The sequence below is a fragment of the Astatotilapia calliptera genome, chromosome 3 (assembly GCF_964374335.1).
Source record: "Astatotilapia calliptera chromosome 3, fAstCal68.1, whole genome shotgun sequence".
In the NCBI taxonomy this organism is placed as follows: domain Eukaryota; kingdom Metazoa; phylum Chordata; class Actinopteri; order Cichliformes; family Cichlidae; genus Astatotilapia; species Astatotilapia calliptera.
In genome coordinates this window covers 68,132,870-68,141,996 of record NC_137424.1, presented here as the reverse complement: position 1 = coordinate 68,141,996, position 9,127 = coordinate 68,132,870, and the positions used below count along the sequence as shown (strand labels likewise).

Below are 9,127 nucleotides of genomic sequence, written 5' to 3'. Positions count from 1 at the left end.
TAAACCCTCCCCGCCCCGAGCGATCAGTCCTGAAAAAACCAACCTGTGCCTAACTTCTACATCAGAGTCTTTTTCACCCCCACAGCTGGATGTGTCACTGATTTCAGAGCCGATTCCTGTCTCGAAATGACCTTTGACCTATTGATGGTCCTGAATCAGTTTGTGACTGGCTGAATTAAACATGGAGGTCAAACTGAGTAAAGAGCAAAAGGACACGTCTGCTGAGTGAAGATGGAACAAAGGCCAGTTGTGATAACAGAACATCCTGCTGGTGTATTTTAATAAAATCTACACTCGACAGCTGCAGCTTTGTCTTCATGTTTGAGCAGACAATCATATCTGATCTACAACAACTGCTGTGAGCCTGTGAGTATGACATAAGCATGTCAGCGAGAGTTTTACTGTTTTACATAAGGATAAGGATAAGCTTTTTTTGTCCATTGCAGTTGCCTGCACCCGAGATGACAGACCTAGATGACCATACATACAATATGCAAACTTACACTGGGGAGACAAGTCAGGCTCAACAAGTGAGTCATCATGAGGAGAAAGGACAAAAAACTCCATAGCACATAAGGAGCACAGACATCATCACACTACGCGATGGAGGTATGTGGTGTGTGGTGTGTTCTGCGATGGAGCTGCAGGTTTGGTGGTGGTGATGTGTGCGGCTGCCAGCGGGAGAGCTGCAGCTGTTGAATGTACTGTTACAGCAACCGTGCGATTATTGTAAGAATAAATTAAGCCGCAAAGCACGAAAATGCCATCGGGTCTGCCGTGGTGGCGATCTTTTTTTTTTTTTTGAAAAAAGTCCTAAGTGCACGCAAACCAGTAAACAAATTAAAACAAACACTGTTGATAAACTATAATACAAAAATTACAATTAAAATTCTAACCCTAACAAAAACAACTGGTAAAAATATAAATATAATTAATATGTAAAGAACTTAACAACCCCCAAAGTGTCTAAGTCATGTGACGTGACAGCGCAACACCGAAACATAAGAGGAAGAAAGAGGAGGACACAGGAGCGGCGAGGACACAGGAGCGGCGAGGACACAGGAGCGGCGAGGACACAGGAGCGGCGAGTCCAGAGACCTGGCTGTTTCGTCTTTGCCGAAAGCACAGCGTTGTAAACAAGCAAAACTCAAAGTAAAGAATCTGTCTCACCAGGCTAGTATTGATCTGATACCGATGTCGACTTGGTATCGATACTATTGATACTTGGATCGATCCGCCCACCACTAGCTGACGTCACTGCTGTCTAAAAGAATGAAAGACCAAGGTTAATATTACTTTAATTATCCATAAAATCATCACATTCTCTGTAAGATTAAGGTGGACTATTGAACGGCGTATATTTTACAGTAAAGGCTTTAAAACCAAGTTAATGATAAAAGTACAAACATCACTAATGTCACATAACTTTGCCGATATGTGGCCAACAGTAATGTTCTTCGTTATTGAACATTTGCACATAAATAAGTGACATCGTATTCAGTACTTACTTTTGAAAGTTTACTCTTCGGCTGCCCCTCTGCCGTTTTTTGGCAAAATTATCCACACCCACCACGAAAAGGGGACTGGAAAGTTCCAAGTCTAAGATAGCGCCTGAGAATGCTAACGAGGAGAGTGCTACACCCAGCAACGTGCTAATGGATAGCGTCCATAACTACGCAGCTACTACGGTGGCACTCGGGTTAGCCGAAGAAGAAATGGTTGAGTTCCCACGTCTTCCTGTTACCCCTCTTAAATCACCAGCTCCGAAGAAGATGATGTACGAACATAGCAGCTCTGACGCAGTTGATGTAATTTCCAGTTTATCGGCACTAATAAACACCAGGTCTGATAACATAGAGAGCATGGTGAGAGAGAACTCGAACATGGTGAGAGAGAATACGCTCAAGATTGAGGGTCTCAAAAAAAAAGATTGATTTTGTGTGCGCGGAAATGAAAGACATGAAGGGGGAAGTTTGCGACCTGGGAAAAAAAAGTAACTAAAGAGGAAGGCCGGGTGGACAACTGCCAACAGAGAATATCTGAGTTGGAAAGATATTCCAGGAGGTGGAATCTCAGACTACATGGAGTCAAGGAGGCTGAGAAAGAAGACGTAAGGGGAAAGGTGATAGAGATGTGCCAGTTTTTATGTTCTTCATTATTAAACATCAGAATCAATCAGAATCAGAATACTTTATTAAATCTCGAAGGAAATTAATTAAAGGAACATGTCACGGTCCTGGGTCGGTGACCCAGTGTTTTGAGTTTTGCATCATTTTTGAATTTTGATTTTGTCATAGTTTATCTTTTCTAGTCTTTTGGTTTCAGTCTCTGTGTTCTCTGGTCTGCTGTATTCCCTAGTCCAGTCCGTGTCTGTTATGTTTCCTGTCTTACTTTGAAAGTCTGTGTCCAATGTCAGCGTATTGAGTTTCGCTTCCCCTAGGTCTTGCCATGGCAGATTACTCCCAGCTGTGCCCTTCTTCTGTGTCTCATTTCCCTCGTTATCCCTCAGCGTATTTAAGCCCTGTGTTTCTCTTTGTCAGTGTCGCGTCGTCTGTGTTCCACGCCCTATGTCATGTCAGGTTCCAAGTCTCTGTGCAGGTCATGACTCATGTTGCTTATTCTTATGTTTCATAGTTCCTTCATGTTCTGGCACAGTCGTGTTCATAGTCTCACTGTTCTTAGTTTCTTCCCAGTTTAGGTTCCTGTTTAGTTGTTGTCCCTGTTCAGCTCTCGTTTAGTTTAGTTAATTTACTCCAGCCTCAAATAAAGCCTCGCCTTTTGTCTAAAGTAAATTTTTGTCTGCTCATCTGTGTCCGCACCTGGGTCCTCCATGCACTCTCCACACGATCTGCCCCACTCGCTGTGACAAAACATTTGCACATACAAAAGTGACTTAATATTCCAGACTTTAACGTGTGTTTGAACGAGCTGATGGTTCACTCGTTAAGCTGAATGAATGATGCTTTAATCACAGGAGTTACACATGTGTCCACTGCACCATCTGGGAACTCTTCTTGTTTAGCACTCGTAATAACACAAACACTAAATCCTTCTTCTCTTGTGCTGTTTTGTAGCAGTGTATACACCTGAGACTGTCACCTGTCTGTCTGTCCTGCACTCTTTCTCTGTTTCTTTCTCTCTGATTGTAGAATAAAAGTATGAACTTGTATTTATAAGTTGTGTTTGAATCCTGCAGCTCATAGGGATGGGTATCGAAAACCGGTTCTTGTTGAGAACCGGTTCCCACTGTTTCAATTCCTTGGAATTGTTTGCCATTTTTGCAAACGATTTCCTTATTGATTCCAGTCGCCCCGAATGACGTCACCACGTTGCGGAGCATCATTTACCTGGCAGGAAACACGGTGCCTAAGTGGCTGAAACGCTCAAAAGTTTGGTTATACTTTACGAGAACGGATGACAACAGGGCAACTTTATGGGAGGAAAGACTACGAATTTGCAAAAGCATTTGCTCACAAAACACGCGATGACCTTAAATGAATGTCGTGTTTTTAATTCCGCTCCGGACTCGTGAATCTCAACCCAGCAGCAGCGGTAACGTTTGCACGTCCTCTCCCGTTAATGCGGCAGGTAAATAATCAACTAACAGTGCATATTATGTTAGCGCGATCTGCCTTATTACAAAACCTGCCATTACTGTGCATTTAGGTGACCATGATGAGAGAGACAGACAGAGTCTGGCTCAGATGCTGGCAGTTCTCGCTGCAGTCTACCGGTAGCGTCTCCTTTCAGGCCAGGATAGACGAATGTCACCGAGCAGTGACTAAGTTTGTGGTAAAAGGCTTGAACCGATTTGCCACAGCAGATGCTCCCAATTTTCGGTAAGTGAATGTGTTTAATTGTAGGCAGGGACATTACTGGATATTCTAAGTGGTTAAAAGTGGTGGTCGTCTTTCAGCCTTTCTTACCTTGGCCATGTCTCTGAGTATTGCACACCTTGTGCTTTTGGGCACTCCAGTGATGTTGCAGCTCTGAAATATGGCCAAACTGGTGGCAAGTGGCATCTTGGCAGCTGCACGCTTGACTTTTCTCAGTTCATGGGCAGTTATTTTGCGCCTTGGTTTTTCCACACGCTTCTTGCGACCCTGTTGACTATTTTGAATGAAACGCTTGATTGTTCGATGATCACGCTTCAGAAGCTTTGCAATTTTGAGACTGCTGCATCCCTCTGCAAGATATCTCACTATTTTTGACTTTTCTGAGCCTGTCAAGTCCTTTTGACCCATTTTGCCAAAGGAAAGGACGTTGCCTAATAATTATGCACACCTGATATAGGGTGTTGATGTCATTAGACCACACCCCTTCTCATTACAGAGATGCACATCACCTAATATGCTTAATTGGTAGTAGGCTTTCGAGCCTATACAGCTTGGAGTAAGACAACATGCATGAAGAGGATGATGTGGACAAAATACTCATTTGCCTAATAATTCTGCACTCCCTGTATATAGGGCCTTGAGGGTGGGCACGTTAATGGCGTCCAGTGGACGGTCTGTGTACTCAAACCTACCTCTGGCGCCGGTGCCCACCTCTCAATTTTAAATCCATGTAGACATTGAGGGTTCTCGGGAGGGGCCGTGCTAACACCTGCTGCTCTCTGGCAGGAGCACCATGCTCGCCCTTGTTTTAAATGCACTTTAGAACAACACGCAGCAACACTACACATGAGCGGGAGGAGGGAGGTATGGGGTCTTCACACACCCCCGTTCTCTGCTAGCCATTGGGGCGGGGGGGCTGGGAGGAGATGTTGGCTGTCCGATTGGCTTCCCTGCTGCTGCGGAGCCTGGGACGGTCTGCTTGCCTCCACCCCGGGGGGAAGGGTAACATCTCTTGGGTCTGGGTTCTGTTTCCCCCTCTGGGGGTGAGGGTACCTGGACCCGGGGTATATAGTATGTTTGGGGAGTGTGATTGTGTTCACATGTCCATTTATGTCAATCCTTACGTTGGGTGAGTGCTGAGTGTTTGTATATGTGTGCATGAGGGTGGGAATGCATGTTTGTGTCTGTGTGTGCCTGTTTGTCTGTGTCTATATGTCAGGTCGGGTCTTAGACTCCACCTCAGGCCCTCCAAGGCCTATCTCCCCTCACCACACTCCCTGCCAGTGACTTGTTAAGGTTCAAAAATTGAGGAAGGAGAGTACAAACCACCATGGTCCAGAAGATCTTGGTAAAACAATGATTTTAATGAATACACACATGTGGGAAGAACGACTCTGTACGCAGACAGCAATCGATCTTCGACTTAATCAAAGCATACACAGATTTTTATAGCATCAGGGTTTGATTTACTGACGCCCCTTCGTACGTCACCGACAGAATATATACATACGTCAAATCAACCACAATGGCTTTTAACACAGTTTAAAAGAACGTTGTCTTCGTCTCGTCTGGAACACGAGCCCCACATCCTGCCAGACGCTGTTCCTCTTTCCAGAGACAAACATGACCAACTTCTCACCTATAAATGAGTCTAACTAATGTGTGTGTGTGTGGGTGTATGTCACGACCTCACTCAGCCTCTATGTCACCTCTCACTTACTGTCTTGTCCTTAAATGCTCTTTCTCAATCCACCTGTTGCACTTCTGACCTTTCACCAGAACAGAGGCTCATCCTAACTGAGACTATGTATATGTCATCTACTAAATAAATGTTTTAATCAAGAGCCTCTACTAAGAGCTTAGTAAAAGAATATAAAAGTATAACAGACAATTTAAATAACCTAGACTTTCAAATAACCTCGTCTAGCCTGCTTCTCAGAATACTTAGACTCTGCTTTCGCTTCTGCAAACTCTCTGCAAACTCTCTGCAACTTCCTGTCAGCCTGCTGCACTTAGTCTTTCTAAAAGACACACACTGTTTAAACCTCTGAATACAATATCAATGCTGCAAATTCTATTATTAATGCAATGGTAATGATGATGATTATTTAACAATAGCAGTAAAATAATTTCCCTGCTCCACAGACTGATGCCCTCAGGGGTCGGTGCATTGGTGGTTCTTGGTGTCCGGGGCTGGGCACTCAGGTATGTACCGGCTCACTCCCGGTGGCTACTTGGCGGGGCCTGGCACCTGTTGCTCGGTCAGGCCTCCTCCAGGGTGCGGGGGGCCCTCAGGCCTCCGGCCTCTGGGCCTGCGGCTCGGTTCACTCTGGCACAGATGGCTGCCGGCAGAGCCGGCGGGCACGCCGGTGCAGCCCCCTCTAGCTACTGCTCGGTGGCTACTGGGTGACCCCTCGTCTGGGGATCCTCAGCCCTTCCCATGAGGGTGGCACGGATGCCCCTCCGGTGGTCCTCCTTGGGATCTCGCACTCTGGGGCCTCTGGATGTCTGGGGCCTTGATCTCCTCCATGCCTGCTTCATGCCCTGGGGGACGGGGCTATGGCTCGCTACATCCTGCTGCAGACCATTACATGTGGAAACCATTTGAATACAAGCGCGCTGATCCACACAGGTATGCACACGGGTGTTCACTGCTCGTAGACCCAAATTACACCTTTCTTGGCTGCTACTTCAAAGCACATTGTGCGCTGTTTGTCCTGCACAACAACATTGAATATTTAGTATTTACTGCTGTCTACACTTAGCTAGATTAATGCGATGGTATGTTGCTTTGGTCTTTTTTGCTTGTTTTCTATTCTTTCTGTCACGGACCCAGTTCCAGGGATTCGGGGTCCGTGAGCAGTCTGGACTACTATTGTAGTTATTATCATTATTATTGTGGTTATTGTTATTATGGTTGTGTCTGCTGTCCTGTTTTCCGTGTTGGTGTACTGTCAGGTGTTTATGGGTGTGTGAGGGTGCGGTCGTGGCAGGCACTTTTAGGCCTGGTGGGTGTGGCCCTGCCAGCTGACCGGTCCCACCCAGGAATCCACACACACCTGGCGCCGATCAAGCCTCGTCAGAGGAGCTTCAAAACAGTGTGGCTGAGAGCTCCTCGACGCTGGATCGTTGAGTGACTTCCCGTCAGTCTTAGTTTATTGTGCAAGGTTAGTGCAAGTCTGCCGTTAGGTTTTGTACTCACGGCTGCCTTTTGGTATGTGTGTTTCCTCAGGAGGAATTGTGGCGACCAGGAGGCAGCACACGGACAGTACACAGGGAACAGAGACAGAGCACGGAGCACGGGATAAAGGAGAAGACACGGAACGGGAGTTGGGATCGCACGGGGAATTTATTGTTGTTTGGATTGTCACCACTGTAAATAAACGCACTGCCTTCAGCGCCAAGTCCTGCATTTTGGGTCCTCATTTCTCACATCCCCACGGTCTGCCAGCCAGACCGTGACACTTTCTCTCTCAACAGGTGATCCAGGAGATTCCCCCCCCCCCCCCCCCCTTTCTCACTGTCCCTCTCCCCTTCTGTTTTTCTTTTCCTTCCTCTTTCTTTCTCCCTTTCCTATCCCTCACTCATGTCTGTCCCATCTGTAACATCTGAAAATAAAATAAAATATATAATAAAAACAAAGGTCAATCAAATGGACCAATATGGCAATGCCACGATGATCCATTTGGAAAAGTAAATCCATTGGGTATCCTTGTTGGTCTTCAGACAACAATTCTGACGGCTAAAGAACCAAATGGTACAGGCAAAAAAAAGTCGACATCTCATGTGATATTTTATTTGAGTTTTCCTCTTTAAGAGCTGTCAATTATCTGCTGTAAAACAAAGTGCGTTATGATAAATAACATGACAACAACAACTTTTTAGACAGAAGGAAACCTGCTCTTCAGCTCCTGAATAATTCGGGCTTTGAATTTGAAATGTGGAAGTAAAGTTTCTGCTCTCATGTTGGCTCTGTTTTGTGTTTTGCAGAAACGGATCAGAAGTTTCTGGCACCACATCGCAGCTCCTTCCACGGAGACGAGCATAAGATCTAACAATGGTGATGATGATCCTGATGAATGCCACAAGCCGACATGTGTCGGTGGAGCAGTGAAGTTTTCTAAATCATTCAAATGTTCCTTGAGCTCCAACTTTCTATTTCCTTATTGCTTCAGGACTGTGTGTTGATTTCACTGACAGCTTATTTATTAATAAGTAATTATTTATATTATTGTTGAAAACAACTCCAAGAGCTAAGTTTAGTTTTATAGAAAAGAGCAGTCTCTGTGTCAGGTGAACATCTACAAGTATACTAACAAATTAAACCTTCATCTGAAGATGACAGTCAGCAATGCAGCCTGATTTAAAAACATTAATAGGGAAATAAAATAATGAATGAGTGACTGATGCTGCCTGAACTTGTAATGTGACTCTTTCCTTACTTGTTTAAAATGTCTGAATGATTAGTCATTACTGCTTTTCTTGAAATCTCAACACAGAAGAAACGCCTGCGACCTTTGAGAGAGATTGAACATTGTGTTTTTGAGTGACAGCAGATTACTGTTTTTGGCGAGTGATTGAAACTCCACGTGCCGCCATGACCACCCCGTTTCCCTGAACGTATATATACGTATGTATAATAATAAGTGTTCAATGCTTGTACACAGTGTGGGGTTTTCTAATATTGTCACTAATAAAAGATGAATAGAATTTAAGATGTTTTAAATAAAGTGGAACTGCTGCCAACCTTTGAATCTAGTGGGTCTTTCAGTGTGTTCTCCCTGTGTCTCTGTGGACCGTAGCACCAAAGTCCAAAAACAGACATGTTAGGTTAATCTGTGATTATTAACTGGTTGTAGGTGTGAATGTGTGTTAGTCCTGCATCAGACTTGTGACCTTTAGGATATGTTGAAATGTAAAACACCTGAAGCACCTCCTGGTACTAACTGCATTCCACTAAACTGTCATCATCTGTCACACCCACGCAGAGGTAATGAATGCTTCTGTGTGTCTGTAAAAATTTCCATTCTCACGACTGCTGCTGTCAGTCAACTCTTTGGGTTTATTAAATAGTTAAAGAGCAGAATAAGTTTTAGAACAACGACACTGCAATGTTGTTTTCCAACATGTACTGAACTTACTGCTCAATTATTTTTCTCTTGCACTTTGACAAACAGCTCAGTCAGTAAAGCATCAGCACGCTGTGCTGGAATTAACTCTTGCTGGGAATCTGATAAATGTTAAGAACAAGAAAATCTGGTTCAACCTGACACTCTTCTGCTTGAGTTACA

At 44.6% G+C, this 9,127-nt stretch overlaps 1 long non-coding RNA gene across 1 annotated transcript; it reads left to right on the top strand.

The window, feature by feature from the left end:
- Positions 1 to 5,989: 5,989 nt before the first annotated feature.
- On the top strand, positions 5,990 to 8,590 carry LOC145425699 (uncharacterized). The gene is made up of 2 exons (XR_013906430.1): positions 5,990 to 7,316; positions 7,827 to 8,590. It is a non-coding gene; the product is annotated as an uncharacterized LOC145425699 (long non-coding RNA).
- Positions 8,591 to 9,127: the final 537 nt, after the last annotated feature.